The 18,970-nt window shown below is 38.9% G+C and overlaps 1 long non-coding RNA gene across 1 annotated transcript; it reads right to left on the bottom strand.

The window, feature by feature from the left end:
* Positions 1–2,364: 2,364 nt before the first annotated feature.
* On the bottom strand, positions 2,365–17,412 carry LOC138143581 (uncharacterized). The gene is made up of 3 exons (XR_011163734.1): positions 17,333–17,412; positions 13,540–13,584; positions 2,365–2,907 (listed from the first exon to the last, which is right to left on the bottom strand). It is a non-coding gene; the product is annotated as an uncharacterized lncRNA (long non-coding RNA).
* Between the last annotated feature and the right edge of the window lie 1,558 nt (positions 17,413–18,970).

Genomic DNA, 18,970 nt, shown 5'->3' with positions numbered 1-18,970 from the left:
TCCCTCTCTCTCTCTCCACTTCCATGGAGGGTTGTTGGGAGGGAGAGCATGGGCAGTGATTTCATGGTGCTTACGAAAATGAGAGGCTTCTGAGGGCCGGCCAAAGCCAGACAGAGGCTAAGCAGGCTCCCAGCCAACTTCTTCACAAGCCTCCTCTTGCCAATGCACTTGCCCTGCCTGACCCCCAAGCAATCTTTCTCCTTCTGGGCATTGCCTGTTGTGTTCCCTCATCTGAAATGGCCACATGGCTGTAGCAATAGGCAGCTCATTCTTGCTTCTAAGGGGCATAAGGTGGCAGAGTAAGTCCTTTCCACGGAACTGGGAAGATGCCTTGCTGTACAGATGCCAAAACCTGGGCTGGGAGAAAGGGGTGGAGAAGCAGGTTTCACCAAGCAGTTTCTAGATAATAGCCTTTTGTACCAGGGCATGAATATTCACTACTAGCCATAATGTAAGTTTGCTCCATTCACAGCTATGTTAACTGACATAATGTCCAAAACAATTTGATGGACATTTACTCACAGACAATACCTGCATAGTCCTGTGGGATTTGACCCCAATCCAATATTTCTGAGGGTGTTGGATATCTCTACCTCGCTGTTCTCCCAGCTCCTCAAATTCATTGTGACAAAAACAGAGCTCATCATCTCCAACTCTAAATCTGCTTCTCCCCCTCCTTTCTCTATTTCTCTTAATGGAATCACTGTCCATCCAGTCACTTTGTCTCATAACCTGAGACACTTACTTGACTGTCTCATCTTCTGGTCTGCCACCTCTCTGACAAAGAATGGCTAAGTATTGAGGTTTCTAGCTCACTTGCCTATATACTTCTAGCTGTCCTGTCCTCTCCTCTTCACTGACTTGCCATTAAAGTAATGTAAACCCTTTTCTGTTCTTCCCTATACTATTGTAGTGGTCTCATAACTAGTCTTCTGGCCTCCACATCATCATATACTTTTTTCTCCACTTATGCCTCAATAATCTTCCTAATGCACCACTCTAATCTTTTCACTCCACTACTAAAAAAACCGTCACTGGCTCCCTTTTGCTTATGGAAACCTATAAACTCCTGATTGTGGTTTCCAGGGCCTTTCACAATTTGGTTCCAGATCTACCTTTCCAACCTTATCTCCTCCCACTCTTCTCTACATACTCTACATCTCAGACAAACTGGACTATGTTTTTTCATCTCATTCTGCCCAATCCTATCAGCATGTCTTTTCTACATAAACATGTTATTATTAACAATAAACATTGATTTGCCAATGACAAATTTGTCATCTGGTTTACAAACGTATCTGCAGAAAAACTACCTAAACCCAGGCTCCTGCTTATTTGATTGAGTAGAAATACTACTTTACTCCCTTGTAAAAAGGTCTTCCTCCATATGTATGTATATGTGTAGGGAGGGAGGTATATAGATATGTATGTATACACATACATATATACATATACCTATACATATGCATACATAAACATATATATACACATGTGTGTATGTCTTTCCCAGAAAGGGTCCAAAGTGATCTCTCAAACATGAAGTAGCTGATGGCACAGTGGATAGAGCCCTGGACCTGGAGTTGGAAAGTCTAGAGTTCAAATCAGACCTCAGACATTTACTAGGTAGATGGCCCTGGGCAAATTAGTTAACTTCTCTTTGCCTCAGTTTCCTCAATTGTAAAATGAGAGTAATGATAACACCTACTTTGCTGGATTATTGCAAGGATCAAATAAGAATAACAAAAAGCATTTTGAATAGGTCTTGGCACATAGAGTGATATCAATGCTTATTCCCTTCTGCCTCCATAATCTGACTCCAACCTACCTTTTTAGCCTCATCTCTTACTACCCTGGCCTGTGCCTTAATTGAATCTATATTCCTTAAATGCAAGGTTTCCTAATTGTATGTATTTTTATTTCATATACATGGAATGGCTTCAACCAACGTGTACCTGCTGAAATTCTACCCATCTAAAGTCCAACTCAAGTGTCAACTTGCCCATGAATCCTTCTTTGTTTCTCCTACTTAGAAGTGACTGCTCCTTCCTCACATCTCTTATAGCACATTATTTGGACCACTCCTAGACAGTTAGGTTCAACTAAAACATTTATGTACATGTTAAATTTCCCCAAATGGATTGTTAGGTTCTTGAGGATAGGGACTCTGCCTTATTTCACCTTTATATCTTTCTAGTCAGCTAAGTACTTATTAAATGTTTATTGACTGAATGACTTGCAGGCTTGGCATAATAGATACTTAAGTGTTTTGTTAATTGAAAGTTTAAATAAATATGTGTATAGTTCTTTGTGTTAGATGATTGATCTCTTAAAGTTTAGTGTTGATCTCTTAAACACCCCATTGGTGAGATTTATTTGATTTTATTTGACAGGATTTAAGGCATATTTCTCTATTTTATGTCAAGGAAGAAGGTTCTAAAATGATGGTATGAGAGTCAAAGGTGCTAACTATGAGGATATCTCCGTCTTAGTAAATGAGTACCAGATATTTGAACCGGGTCTAGTGTCTGTAATGGAGACGAGCTTGGACAAATGATTCCTAGCAGCCAATTACACAACAAAGATGTACTTAGCCCTTATTAAGCATATAGTCTTCAAATGATGAGAAGATCAGTCTTTCTTTGTACCCTCTATGATGATTTTGCTGACACTTTATGTAGTAAATAAATACCTCATCGGTCATACATATCCACTGTCTAAACCGCTAATAGTTTTAGAAGCAGAGTTTTGTATTTGGAGTTTGGAGGATCTAATTAAAATTCTAATTTTGTTTCATCTTCTAGATGACTTCTCAGGCACTTCTGGTCCTCTGATCCCATAATATGGTTCCTCAAAAGTCACTGCTGGGTTCCATTGCCCACCACTGATAAGTAGCTTCTCTTGTGTGCACTGTGAAGACAAAATCATCAGGTTGCAGGTAAGCCCCCACCTGTGTTCCAGACTCAGGAAGAGATACCCAAAAGGTCAGACTGTCTGTCTGACAACCACAAGCTGCAGATCAAAACAGTCAGGAAACCAAGAGGAATCACATCCGGGGTCTGTGGTTAGTTCTTGTTGGGTTTTTTGAAAATTTTAGGTTGTTTTGTTGGAGGAAAGTACAGGTATACATAACTAATACTTGCTATGTTATCTTGGATAAGTCATTTGCCTCTCTGAGCCTTTGTTTCCTCATAGTAAAAAGGAGTTGGCCTAGAATAGGGGGTCCTAAAACCTTTTTGTGTGTCATAGTCCCCTTTTGCTATCTGGTGAAGCCTAGAGTGCCCTTCTTAAGGATAATGTTTAATTACATAAAATAAAATACAAAGAATTACTAAGGAAACCAATTATATTCAAGTATGGCTATCAAAATATTGAAAAAAAATTCCTACATCCCTTGAAATCTATTGACAAACCTCCCCAAGGGGTCTTTGAACCCCAGGTTAAGAGCTTTTGGCCTAGATCTTTATGGCTCCTTCTAACTCTGACAGTCTATGATTCTGTGACCTATTTGCTGTTCTCTGGGTGTCATCATCTATATACAGGCAAAGGAAGTAGGGTTGAATGTCTTAGAGGCCAGGAGAGAGTTTGAAAGTACTGAATGGGAGTAGTACCTGATGTTCTGTGGGGAGTATATTGTGCTGCCTATATTGATAAACTGGGTAAATGTGTACTTTGGCCAGCACCCAGAGGCACAGATGAGCTTATTTGGTTAAAAGGGAGTTAATTGTGTTCTCAGCTAGAAATCCAGAGATATGCAATGGATTCTTCCTAAAAACTTTCCCCCATAACACCATATATCACAATTAGATGAAAAATCTTTTGGACCAAACTTACTTGTGAATGGTCAAAAGAAATGAGGTTGAAATTGTGCCTAGTAAAAAACTTAAATAATTAAGAAAATTAAGTGACATCCACTGTTTGGCATTGTGCTGCTAAAACACCTACTTGTTCTACTTTATTATTGTCCATATCTACCCCTTAATTGTATGTAGGTTTACCCTAAGGCTCTATCTTGAGCCCCCTTCTGTTTCTGCTTTCTTAATTGGGCATCTCATCAGCTCCCATGGGTTCAAGTATCCTCTCTATGCAGATGACTCCGAGGTCTATATATCCAGCCTTAGTCTCTCTCCCGAGCTCCAGTCCTGCCTCACCAACTGCCTATTGGACATTTCAAAATGGATTATCCCACAGATAGCCCATTGGCCAAAATAGAATTTATCTTAATCCCCCCCCCAAATTAATGTCACACTTTTCTGAGCTTCTCTATTAGTGACAAGGCCATTACTGTCCTTCATGTCACATGAGTTTACAACCTAGTGTCATCCTCTCCGTCTCACTCCCATTCACCTCACATATACAACCAGCTAGATCTCTTGCATAGTTCAAGGCTTCATGTAGGTGATTGTGAGGCCTCCTAACTGGCCTCTCTGCCCCAAGGCTGTCCCTACTTCAATACATCCTCAGCACATTTGCCAGAGTGATTGTCCTAAGGTACAGGTTGGTTTAACCATTCACTCTCTTTCTCAATAATTTCCAGTAGCTCCCAGTTGCAAAGATAAAATATAAACTCCTTTATATGGCATTTAAAGCCTTTCATAACCTGGTCCCAACTTATCTTTCCAGCTTGGTTATACATTACTCCCTTTTATGTATAGCTTTCCATTTCCTTCTCTGTTCCCATGCACTGACTGTTCCCTGCCCTTTCCTCCTCTGGGCTTTTACTATACTCCCCTCTCAGCTACACGTGTTAGAATTCCTAGTGTCCCTCGACTCAGCTCAAGTCCCACTTCCTAATGAGGCCTTTCTAATCACACACACACACACACACACACACACACACGCACACACACACAGCAGCAACAACTAATGCCTTCCCCTCCAAAATCACCTCAAATCTATTTTGTATATAATACTTGTTATACCCAATTAGAATGTAAGCTCCTTCAGGACAGGGAATATTTTGCTTTTGTCTTTGTATCCCCAGCATCTGACACAGAGCCTATGCATTGTAGGTGCTTAAAATACTTTTTGATTGATTGAAAAGCTTTTCACTTTGCAGCAGATAGTTTTTCTTTGTAGAAACAACATTCCATTAAAATGCAAGCTCCTATAATTAGAGCTATGCAAATGAAAGCAGCACTGAGGTTTCTCCTCACATCCATCAGATGAGCAAAGATGACAAAAAGGGATAATGATAAATGTTGGAAGGGCAATAGGAAAACAGGCACATTAAGGCACTCTGCGTGGAGTTGTAAATTGGAATGGTCATTCTGGAAAGCAATTTGGAGCTATATTCAAGTCACTTGACTATGCATGTCCTTTGAGCCAGCAATATCACTACTAGATCTAGACCCCAAAGGGAATAAAGAAAGTAAAAGGACTCAGATATGGACAAAAGAATTTAAAATAATTCTTTTTGTAATGGCAAAGAACTGGAAACTAAGGGGATTCTCGTCAATTTATGGAATGCCTGAACTAATTATGGTGCATGAATGCAATAGAATACTGTATGTTCTGTAAGAAATGACAGAAGGGGTGATTTCATAAAATACTAGGAAGAATTATCGGAACTGATGCAGAGTAAAGTGAGCTAAACCAGGAGAATAACACTGTAAAAACAAAAAACTTTTAAAGACTTAACAACACTGATCAATGCACTATGATTCCAGAGTGCTGATGATGAAATATGCCTACCTCCTGAAAGAGAGGAACATCGTCTAAATATCCAGAAGGAGACATAACATTTTTAGACACAGCCAATGTGGGAATTTGTTTTGCTTAACCATGCATATTTGTCACAAGAGTTTTTTTTCTCTTTTTTTTTTTTCAAAATGGGGGTGGGAGTGAAAGAAAATAAATATCTCTTAATTGAAAAAATAAAATAAAATTGAATGCAAGCTCCTTGAGGGCAAGGACTGTCTCATCTTTGTTTTTGTATCCCCAATATCTGTAGTCCATAGTAAGCACTTAGTAAATGACTTTTGAATTGAACCCGAGTTTCCAAAGGGACATAAACTCTTTTGGAAAGGAAGCTCTAACATGTTACATTTTTGCTTTGTAAGGAAATAGCTCCAATACACTTGCTGTATAAATATGTATGTATGTATGTATGTATATGTGTGTGCATATATCTGTATAATGTATACACAGATAAATATAACCTATGTGTATGTATATGTACATGTATACATACTAATATATGCATATATTTGTATATATGTAAATTATGATTGTATATATTAGTTTCACATATATGAATGTGGAATCATTCTTGTACTACCTTCCTCATAAGATTGCTTTGAGGAAAGTATTTTGTAAAACTTAAAGTACTATGTATATATTATACTGTGAATACCTCTTGAGACTATGAGCTCCTTGAGAACAGGGACTGTCTTTTACCTGTGTGTGTGCATGTGCGTGCATGTGACACATATTCCCAATTAATTGGCACCATGCATATTTCATGGAGTAGGATAACAGGAGAGCTAAGTAGGATTTTTCAGGGTAATCATGCAGCTGAGAATGTCTTTATCTCTACAAACTAGAATATGAATATGAATAGTAATAACACAATAATACAATGTGAATAACAATAATCACAATGACAGCAGCTTATATTTACATAGTGAGTCAGTCATTAGGCATTGATTAAGCCCTGCTATGTGCTAGGCACTGTGCTAAGTGCTAGCGATTCAAAGAAAGGCAAAAGACAGTCCCTGTCCAAACTAAAATACCAAACTCATCAAGTGAGTTGCCCAAGTTCTTATCACCAGTGAATGTAGGAGCTGGGGCTTGAACTCAGGCACTGGACACCAGTGCCCTGAAGCCCTACACCAGTATGTTTCTTGTTGCTACATTGGGAAGGTTTAGGAAAAATAATATATTGAAAGTTTAGATGACCGTATTCATTATTCATGTTTATTAAGCCTTTCTGCCAGGAGAATTTATGGTTTCTAATAAGTGTGTTGCTTGTAAATCACCAGGGGGTAAGGAAAGGAATACTGAAAATTAACTAATTTTGATTAGGACAAGTTATTCTATATGAAGGGAAATGTAGTGATTTGCCCTTATAATAGTTACAGTGTGCAAGATCAGCATGAATAACCAACCTGACCCTCTTCCAGTCAATCAGAGGCTATTGCAGGCCAATCAATTCAATTGCCTTGCTTAGGCTCCAAAATAAATCTTTATATGACCAAAAAGACTACCATCCTTCTATGTCATCTTCTACCATGGAGTGAGAGGAATCAAGGTCATTATTTGGAATTCTCATCTCTCTAACATTAAATCCTCATGTCATCCCTGGGAGAAAAAAGAGTCAGTAGCATTTTCCCATTTTAAAAACTGCTCTCAATATAAGGGTAGAAAATAAGCATTACAGTCACTCTCAAGACTAAACAAGTGAATTTGGTTTGGTCTAGGACTAAACAAAGAGAGTTTTTGTCCATAGGCTATTATTATTTTTGATCAAATTAGACAAAAAGCCAGCCAGTCTTACTGAGCCATAGGTTCATAGATTTAGAGTGGGAAAAGACCTTTGAGGTCATTGAGTCTAAACCTGTTCATTTTACAGATGAGAAAACTGAGTCCCTGGAAATAAAGTCACTGGACCAAGGCTACATAGGAATTTGAACACAAATCTCTGATTCCAAATACCATGCCTTTACACTGTACCAGATTGTTGAAAAGAGAGATAAAAACCTCAGCTGAGTTTCCCAGAGCACTTTTCCTCTCCTACCATGTTAAAAAGTGAAACCATCCCTTGCTCAACTACCCTGAGCTTTTGCCCAAAGCATTTCCCTTATCTCAGGTGCTTTTTTCCCTCTGCCCTAAACTTCATTCCACTTAGAGATCAGGAAGCTTGAACATGCTATGGGAAGAAAGCAATACATCAAAACTGGGATGCTTCTTAAGGCAAGTTTTACTGATATAGTAAAAATTTGTTAAGGTAATAGTCTAAGTTCATATGTGCTTTGTCTCTCCAATCCTAAAATCCTACAAGAGAGAAATGTTCAATTGTTGAAAATTTCTCCCACTGTGCAAACCTCCTTGGAAATAGGTAAACAAATATACACTTTGGAAGTTTAGAATGAAGAGGGGTATGGATTATATAGTTAATGAAGAATTTCTCCATTGTGTCTACCCAACAAAACCCAACAAAAATCACCTTCTTTAGTGAACTGGGATGATAGGATCAGAGACTTAAGACTGAAAGGGAAATAAGAGGTCTTCTAGTGTGACTCCTTCATTTTACAGATGGAGAAACTGAGACCTAGAGCAACTAAGTGACTTGATCAATGTCTACATGACCTTTAAGGCCTCATCCCCCTCACGTGTTCTATGCTTCTGCTATTCTATGGCAAGATGAGCCCATCTTTCATTTTTGCAATGCTAATTACTTTGCTGTTGGCTCTTTCCCCACAGTGGCCACAAAAAGCAAATGACATATAGCTGAATGTTCCTTCCAATATATATGATATACTGCATTGGAGGGCATTTCAAATGAGACACATTTAAACTATCACATAATGCAATGCCCTAAAAGGATTTTTTTTTTTGAGAAAGGGAGAACTTCATTAGAATAGTGAGCTGCTAGTTTAAAGACCTCCCCTCTCCCCAGGCAGGTAGGAAATATCTACAAATTAAAGTTTGAGATCATTGCTAAGAATTACTAAGAGATTAAGTGATTACTTGACATCACACAGAAGGGGGACTTGAACTGAATAGAGGTCATCTTGTCCCTTATCCATTACACCACACTTCAAATAGATAGGAAAACCTATTCACAGTTAATGGCAGCTAGGTGGCACAGTGTATAGAGTGCTGGGCCTGGAGTTAGAAAGACTCATCTTCATGAGTTCAAATCTGGCCTCAGACACTTAGTAGTCTGGCAAGTAGACTTGCCCTGGGCAAGTCACTTAAACCTGTCTGCCTCAGTTTCCTCATCTGTTAAATGAGCTGGAGAAGGAAATGGTAAACTGCTCTAGTATCTTTGCCAAGAAAACCCCCAATGGGATCATGAAGAGTTTGGACACGACTGGGCAACAAAATTCATAGTTAAATAAGCCAAGCATCCAAATAATGATTACTAAGTAGCAATTCCTCTCTCCCACAAAAAATAATAACCTTCAACTCCAACAAAATGTTTAATAAACACTCATTAGAGATTTAGAATAGCTCTTTGAGCTCAAAATGATTATCCTCTTTTTACAGGTGAGGAAACTGAGTCACAGGGGTTGAAAGAGCTGCCTAAAGCCACGCCACAAGCAAGAGACAGGGCCAGGGTTAAAACTCAGACTTGTTGGCTCCTCGTCTGGTGTGTAGCTGCATGGATTCTGCTGGGATTGCTCAGAATTCCCAGAGAATCATCCCACAATTTAACCTTCCAGAGAACTAAAAAAAAAACCACTGTCACAAAGCTAATTATTGTTCCCACCCCTAAATCTGTGGCCTGGGGTCGGAGGTGGTACTCTGGTTCATGCAGCACCATGACAGGAAGACGAAGATCAAGGCTTTGGCAGGAAGAAAATGAGCAAAGCCAGAGCCGTTTCTACTTTCCCTGTTTAGGGAAGTCGTCTCCTCCACTACTCAATAGTAAACTACACATCACTGCAGATGGATTAGCAGGGAGAACAGGGAGATTTGGGATTTGCTGTTTCCACTTCAAGTTCAACAAACATTTGTTAAACGCATGATGCTGCTTGTCATTTTATCTGCCCAACTGGTGATGACCAGAATCAACATGGGACCGGGGGGGGGGGGGTGACATTCTTTACCTCTGTTTTTATTTTGTGGGAAGAAAGGGGTGGAATAGGGTCCCTTTATGATGAACCAGAAGAATAAAATATAAAAGTGAGTTCCCAAGATAGCAAAGGGTATAAATTTGATGCCTGAGTGGAACAGGCTCTGTATTCACCAGCAGGCCACCTTGAAGACGTGTATAGACGAGGTATGTAACCAGCATATCACTCTTGCTCTCCTCACCATGAATGGTATCATTGCTTGAGCCACTGTCACCACAAAGGCAGTAGCTGGGGGCTTCTGGAGGACATGGCACCATTTCTCTACTGTAATGCTCCCTACAGACTCCTTGGAGAGTAAGATCTGGTGGAGATCTGGTAGAGAATTGAAATGTGGAAGAAGTTCATTTCTACCCCTAAACAATGACTTGTGGAAGGTCGTGCAACCGGCTATTGTCAGAGTATGGGGAGAGAAGGGAGGCAGGAAGACTTGTTAGAGTGTCTTCCACTAAGTTTATTGTTATTATTGATGTTGAGCCATTTATCAGTCATGATCCCATTTGGGGTTTTCTTGGCAAAGATAGAGAGTGGTTTGCCATTTCCTTCTCCAGTTCATTTTATAGATGAGGAATTGAAGCAAGCAGGGTTAAGTGACTTGCCAAGGGTCACACAGCTAGGCTGGATTTGCATTCAGGCTGATAAGTCCTCCAGATTCCCGGCCCAGCACTCTATCCACTGTGCCTGCTACCTCTTCTACTAAGTAGGAGTAACAGTATTTGCCACTGACTGTATAGAAATGAAGAGTATTCCTGTTTCTAAAATACCTTGACCTCTGTGGAAGATTATGGTAGCTACCAACAAAGCATAGTTAATGCTGCAAAATCCATGAGGGATGCCAGTTCAATCAATTCAAATTGATTCAACAAATGTTCTTGAGTATGTTTTTTTCAAATGTTTGTATGTCAAGCACTTCAATAGGTATTAGGAAAGATCCAAAGTTTAGGTAACATGCAGCCCATACATGAGACAGCATGGTGTCACGGTAAGGTGCAGGTCTAATGTCAGGAAGAACTAGGTTCAAACCCTGCCTCAGATTTCTTCTAACTGTGTGACCTTAGGCAAGTCACTTAATTGCTACGGGCCTATTCACCATCTCTAAAAGATGGAGGTTGGACTGAATGGCCTCTGAGGTCCCTTCCATCTCCAAATCCACCATGCCTGTCTTCATGGGGCTTGCACTTTAACAAGAAGAGACAATACAAGTACAAATAACCGGGGTGGCTAGGTGGTGTAGGCAATAGAGCACCAGCCCTGGAGTTAGGAGGACCTGAGTTCAAATCTGACCTCAGACACTTAACACAAAACTAGCTGTGTGACCTTGGGCAAGTCACTTAACCCCAATTGCCTTGCCCTCCCCCCTCCAAAAAGCAAAAAAAAAAATCTAAATAAAATTTTAAAAAAAACAAGTACAAATAACTATAAAACCAAACCACACATAACTACATTCAAGAAGGCAAACAAAGTAAGGTCCCAGGGGGAAGGTTATTACTGATGGAGAAATCAGGGAAGCAATCATAGAGAAAGTGGCATCTGAGCAGGGTACTAAAGAACAAGCATAAATTACTGATAAGGAATGGCAAGGAGAATATTTTAGGCATAAGAAACAACATAAGCAAAAGCAAAGAGGCAGGAAAATATAAGTAAATATGGGAGACAATTACTGCATCAGCTTAGGAAAAAGATATTTAAATAAAAGGGGACTAGTTTGAAATAAGGCTAAAAAGTAGAGTAGCAACAGATTATGGAGAACCTCGAATGTTAGACAAGGAGTCTTATTTAATCAATTGGGAACAGTTTCACAAAAGTATTTTGAATAAAGGAAGGACATTAACTTCACGTAAGGAAGATTAGTCTGCACTGAAATGAAGGAATTATTATTAGTAGTATGCTTATTGTTGCCACTGATATTGAGAACTCTGTATAACTTTATAGTTTATAAAGCATTTTCCTCAAAACAACCCTTTAAAGTAGGAAGTGCAAGACATTGTAATGCCCATTGTGTACATTTTTTTTTATAATAGGCAAAAAAGAGGAAAGTGACTCATGGAAGATCACGCAGGACATAGGGGGAGAAGGGAGACAGGAAGACTTGTTAGGAAGTCATTGCAAGTAGGTGGTTTGTAATGAGGACTTGCATTAAGTTGATATCAATGAGAATAGAAGAGTGACAAAGAGAAATTACTGGGAAATGTCTTCCTTAAGGGATCAGGAAAGGACATCACAGAAGAAGACAGAGGAAGGGAGTTATGAGAAGAATCAGTAGGATATTATGTCTGAAACCACAGGAAGAGAGAGAATCCAGAAAGAAGCAGTAGTTAACAATGTCAGATGTTGTGGAAACATCATGGTGGATAAGGTTTAAATAAAGGCCATTGGTTTTGGCAATTAAGAGGTCCTCAGAGACTAATGAGAGACCAATGTCAGTAGAGTGATGGGTATATAAGAAGATTATCAAACTTGAGGATACAGTGGGGTGGGTGGTAAGGAAGTAGAAGTAGTGGGTGTGGATATCTGTTTCAAGAAGTCTGTCAGTAAAGGGGAAAAAAAGAGAATTGAGAAGGATGACGCTGGCCCAACTCTATCTAATCTCACAACAACTAGGCTCTTGTCAAGATTAAACAAAAAAAAAAACAGATTACACAAAAACTGTACTATGTGTACCCATAAATATGGTGCAGAAACTTTCATTATTTTCAGTCTTTAAAAATAGAGTATATCCTCTATATGAAGCAATAAAATGTTTCCAATTTTTTTCAACCTCTTGAACAATTGAGTACAATATTTCCACATCTTAGCTCAGTATTTCCATAGGGTTCATGTTTGGTTACCCCCTTGCTCCTGTTTTCAGTCTGTTTATGATTCCAAATATATACTGTTTTTCTTAAGGATTTAGAGAGATTTCTCTGGGCAAGTTGCTGCCTTGCTGTGTCCTGATGTTAAGAATAGAAGCATGGGGTAGCTAGGTGGCACAGTGAATAGAGCACTGGCCCTGGAGTCAGAAGGACCTGAGTTCAAATTCGGCCTCAGACACTTAACACTAGCTGTGTGACCTTGGGCAAGTCACTTAACCCCAACTGCCCTCTCCCCCCCCCAAAAAAAAGAATAGAAGCATGCATTTAAATGCTGGGATCCTGATCAAAATGTACAAAACTGATTTTCCCAAAATGCAATTGTGACCAATCAAGTGGCTCCCCATTACCTCCAGAGCAGATATAAACACCATTGTTTAGAATTTAAAGTTCTTCACAACTTGACCCCCAATCTACAATCCTATCCTTATTGCATGCTATTGCCCTTCATGTATACTGTGATCCAGCCAAATTGACCTTCTTAGACTTCCTCACAAACAGAACTTCACTTCCCATCTCCATGCCTTTGCATCGACTTTCTCCCCTGTGTCTTGAAAGTACTCTGTCATCACCTCCATTTCTCAGAACCTCTAGTTTACTTCAAAGCTCAGTTCAAGTACCATCATCTATTCAAGGTCTTCCAAACTACTGTCTTCCAATTATCTTCCAAACTACACATGCCTCCCCCTCCAAAATCTCATTGCATCTATTTGGAATATGTTTTATATAAACTTGTGCAAGTATATGCTATGCTCTTTGAGCTATACTGTAAATTCCTTGGAGGTAGAGACTGTTTTCTGTGCCCCTAGAAACTAGTGAAATGCCTGTTATAAAAGTGGGCACTCAATAAATGCTTGTTGATTTTTTGGTTAATATCAGAAGGACCCACTTACCTTTGTGTCAACTCAGAAGAACAGAAAGGTCAAGGATAATGAGGCCTAGAAAAAGATTAATTAGCAATGAGGACTTCGTTGGCAACTTCCGAAAGAACAATTTTATTAATGTGGTCCAGACAGTATCCAGATTACAAAGGGTTGAGCGTGGACAGGACATATATCCTTCCATAGGTCTTTACAATGCTAGCAACACCTGCGTAGTATTTATGTCAGTGTTTAGGCATACACAAGTCTAAGATGCGGGAGGAAAAAAGACCAAGCATTAAACTGTCCTGAGCTAGCAGTCTCACATCTGGATGCAAGTGTTCTGGGTTTTTGGATCCCAGAGTTCTCACTAGATCCAGTAAAAATAACCTGTCTAGTCAAGTCATTCCACTTTTCCCCCCACTGATAAAATGAGGATAATACTATGATTCTTAACTTGTTTATATAAAGTAATTGGAGAGCCCAGTATTAAAGGTATTATTTAGTATGAGTTCAAAGCATTATATAATTTTTTATTACTCTGTATTCATGAGATTTTTTCTGTTTGCTTGGCTTGCAAATCCAAGTCAGAGCTATAAAATATCTTTTATACTAGGACCTTTCACCCAAGGTGTTTCCCAACTTCATTTTTAAATCATACATTGAAAGAGAAACAGTAAAGATGGAGAAGAGTGAAGAAGATCAGGATGAGACCATTATATGGTCATTGTGTATAACTAGGGCCAGCTCCATCCACTTCCTTTGAATCCTGGTTTGGGGTAAAATCCCTTGTTTTTTCTGCCTCTTTAATGAATGATTTCAGGCAGCTAGGTGGCAAAGTGGATAGAGTGCCAGGCCTGAAGTCAGAAAAACTCATCTTCCTGAGTTCAAATCTGACCTCAGATGCTTACTAGCTGTATGACCCTGGGCCAGTCACTTAAGCCCATTTGCTCAGTTTCTTCATCTGTAAAATGAGCTGGAGAAGGAAATGGCAACCATTACAGTACCTTTACCAAAAACAAACCCTAAATAGGGTCACGAAGAGTAAGATTCAACTGAAAAACAACTCAGCAACAACAACTGACTTCTATATAACTGCTTGAATTTACTGTGTACTCAGTCTCTGCCATCAGTGACCTTGAGCAATTCAGTGCATCTGTCTAGGCTTCATTTTCTCCATTTGTAAAATGAGAGATCCAGATGACACAATCTTTTAGGTACTTCCCTGTATGTGGGTCTGTGCTAAATTTGGAACTAGAGGAATCAGAGGATCTCCGGACGACTCATGACTCCAACATTTCATACCTGTGTGACCTTGGACGATTCATTTAAATTCTCTGGGTCCCCTTTCTCATCTTCAAAATAAGAGGCTTGAACTAGTTGACATTTGAGGCTCATTTAAATTCTGACTGTATGATACTACAATCCTATGTACCTAAGATGACCTTAAAATTCAAGAATGAAGATGGGTCAAAAAAACAAGTTAGCCCATTATTCAATCGTTTTCTTGGTTGAATTCAGAGATGATTTTGCCAAGGATCTGAGCTCTTTAAAGTCACTTTCCCTAAAATCTCCCTCATCTTGAAGCAGATAATTATAGAAGCCTAGCATTGGAAGAAATGCTAAAGAAAGAAAAAGAAAGAAAAAAGAGGTTCTCTAGTCCAGCCTTTCACCTAGTGACTGAATCTCTTCTATAATATTCCTAACATATCCAGCAATTCTTACTGATCAAATATAAAGTCCTTGAGGAGAGGGATTATTTCATTTTTGTCTTTGTATCCCCAGCTTTACACATTTATTTTTGGTCCATACTGGTTATTTCTTCAGTTTGAGGAACTCCCTATATGGAAACTCCCTATACCCATGATGCAAAATTAGTAATTTATCTGTCATTTTATAGTCTTAAAATGTTGCCCAAGGCACTGAGCAACTAAGTGATTTGTCTATAGTCACAAAAAAATATGTATCAGAAGAAGGACTGGAACCCACATTTTCCTAACTTGAAGGCTGAACTTTGATCCACTATATCATGCTTCCTCTTAACCTTAAACATAGGAGTTATTTAATAATTATTGAATTCAATTGACCATCCAACCTATGTGAATATTTCTAATAATAGGGATTTGGATGGTTTGGATGTACATTTTTTCTGTACTAAACCCCACCACAGAGCTCAGAATTCTTGGCATCACCTAACCTAGTTTAAAAATGCCAGCCATGAGACCTTCATATATAGGAACCCTTTAATTGCTGAGTCGCTGCCTGCCTTTGTTCTGAAATTTTTCCTCCTCTTCCAGGTTGCTGCAGTTCTAGAGTTGGAAGAGATCTGAGTAGCCATCTAGATCAACTGAGACCCCCCCCCAAAAAAAGAACCATTGCTATGACATACTAGAAAAGTTCTCATCTGTTGTATGTGTGAATACTTCGAGTGAGAGATAACCCATTGCCTCCTGCGCAGCTCATTCCACTTTCGGACAGCTTTAATATTAGGAAACTTTTCCTGACATCCAACAGAAATTGATTTGTTTGCAAATTTGGTAGTAGTTCTACTAGTAGTTCAACCCATGGCTACTAGTTCTTCCCCTGGGACCAAAGAGAAAAAGTCTAATACTTCTTCCATATGACAAAGCTCTACATACTCAACAGCTATCATATTTCCCTTTAGTCTTTTCTCCAAGCTAAACATCACTAGTTTCTTCAATCAGTTCTCATATGGCATGGACTAAAGGCATTTCACCATCATGGTTGCCTTTCTCTAGAGACATTTTCCAACTTATTGTCATTTCTAAATTCTAAACCCAGAACCAACACAATTTTCCAGATGAAGGATGGTCAGAACCACATAGTAGGACTATTATGTATTTATCCCTAGAATCTATGGTTCTCTTAATGAAGCTCAAGATCCCATTTATTTTTTTGTCTGCCAAATTAGGTTGTTGGCTGAACTGCCGTCTTACTATGCCTTCCCAATCTTCGTCTTGTGAAGTTGATCTTTTTGGACATACTTTACATATAGCAAATTTCATCTTATTAAATTCAGCCTAGTGTTCTAAGTCTATCAAGATCTTTATAAATCTTCTCTCTGTCGTTCAGGGTATTAGTTATCTCTCACAGATTTGTATCATTTGCAAATTTGATAAGTTTGCCATCTATGTGTTTACCTAAATCATTGAGAAAAAATATTAAGAATGATAGGACCAAGCATAGGTCCCTGTGCTACTCAGAGTCGATCTTCAACCTTTAATGACTATTAATTATATACCTGACAAATAATCATCCAGACATCAAGCCCTTTAGTGAGAGCCCACTTCCTCCCCTTGATACACACACACACACCCACACCCCCCCCCCACACACATTTTCTCCAGAAAACATTTCCTTGACCCTATTTCTCCCCTTTACTATCAAACTTCTCAGAAAAGTAGAATGAGTATTCTTTAATTGATGTCTTCCTCATTACCCACTTTCCCCTTTATAATCTGATTTCAACCCCTAGCTCTCTAAAACTATTCTTTCAACGGTCACTAATCCCTGAATCATTGAACCTAACTCTCTTTTCCAAGCTATTATCCTCCTTGACCTCTCCTTAACCCTACAGATTTAGCCAGGTTCAAAATTCCAGACCCATGATCTTAGAATTTCCAATAGATTTTAAAATGCTGATGCCAAAATTGAATTGCCAGTACCAAAGAGGATTTATGAATGGCTCTCTTCTCCAGTCATCTGACATGCTTTTTGGTAAATGTGATTAATGGGCTTGAGGTTCAAATTGAAGCAGAAACCCCAAATGCCCTTGTTCTGAAAGAATGGAAATACCTGTTTTTACCTTAGAGCCATTTGGAATGGGTCCTAGACTTCTGAAATGAATGCAGCTGCTGCTCACAGACCTGAAGAAGCCTTTAGACTAACTGATATTAGACCTGAGGCTTGGATCCAAATCTCTCTACATTTAAGAGTTTCTTTGATCTTTTGATGGGCTTGTGATCTCAGTGATTTAGATACTCCCTCCAATTTCACAAATCAAAACCCGACCATACTTGTTCATCCATAGACTGTTGACTTCATCAGCCTTCCACAGTCTACCCAGTAAGATAGGAGTCTTCTTTTACATCTCCTGGTAGCACATGGGCACCTATTACATGGGGAGCGTGAGACATTTATTATCCTTTTATTGGTCCTGCTCCATTACTGGCTCATCTTCTTGTCCAGACATACTTTTTTGATGACATCTTTTCTAGCACTTTTCTCTTGAAATTCATTGTGGTTGATATGCTGTAGCATAATTATATCCCCTATGACTTCATTGCACTTTGGGTGATCTATAATTTTGATTCTTCATAGATTGTTGGATTCTATGATTAGCAGCACTTAGAATCACTAGAAGATTCTAAATGGTGATTATAAATAAAAGCTCTTGTATCAGAGAATAACTTGGGTAACTGAAAGTACAGTACTATTTTCTAACTACAACTCAGCCTACTAGTAAACCCCAACTTGGCCCTATCACCAAAATTATTTTGATTTGAATGAATGAATAGAAAAGGATTAAGTGCTTACTATGTGCTTGCCATTCTGCTAGGGTTTCAAGATACAAATATGAAAATTAAGGCAATCCCTTTCCTCAAGGAGTTTACATTCTAGTAGAGAAGACAAAACATACCAGAGTGGTGGCCAAGGAGGAGTCTTTTTGTCTCAGAAGACACAGAGATGGGAAGTGAATCATACAACAATTTATTGAAACCCCTTCTTTAGTAATGCTGGCATGGATTGATCACTCTTCCCTGAGCAAGGGGGAGAAAGCAGGAAGTTGAAGAGTGGGGTGGAGTACTCACATGGTAGCAAAGCATGAAGATAGCTAAAGTTCTGAAGCTGGCTAGATATGGTGAACTGTCAACAATCAGGAGAGTATAGCCCAGGCAGAGACTTGAAGTGAATTCTGTTTTTTCCATTGAAGGAACTGTATTTTGATTAGATTAATAATAAAATTAAGTTAGATTCCTTGAACCCATCTTCTGATAAAGGCACAAGATGACTCAGAGCCATTCTGAGTGGTAAAGGGAAGCCAGCCTCAAATAAAAAATCTGTTTCATTAGACAACCCACAACATTGGCCATATTGTGGTTAAATCCAAACAATGGAATTGGTAAATTTCTGATTTGGGAATTTGAAAAACTTCAGTTGCACAAATGAAAATCAGTTAAGAAAGCTTAAGGACACCTAGTTCAAAATTGCACAAGGGTCTGGGAAAAAGGTGTTTTATGCTCTGCAACTGATTTTTCTGGGTTAATCATTTAGCCTTTGCGAGTTTCAGTTTCATTCTCTCAAACATGAAGACAATAGCAATTCTTTGTCATCTATTTCAGTTGGTTGGGTGCTAAATAGACAATTCATATTTCCTATACAAATTAATATTCCTTCCATTTTACATTAGAGCAAATTACTATTTCCACCCAGTGTTTGGCAG

The sequence above is a fragment of the Petaurus breviceps genome, unplaced genomic scaffold, assembly GCF_028583685.1.
Source record: "Petaurus breviceps papuanus isolate PSGF00001 unplaced genomic scaffold, PetGlider_PUasm1.0 90650, whole genome shotgun sequence".
Lineage (NCBI taxonomy): Eukaryota > Metazoa > Chordata > Mammalia > Diprotodontia > Petauridae > Petaurus > Petaurus breviceps.
Note: the sequence above shows the minus strand (reverse complement) of the source record. Positions and strands in the feature narration are given on the sequence as shown.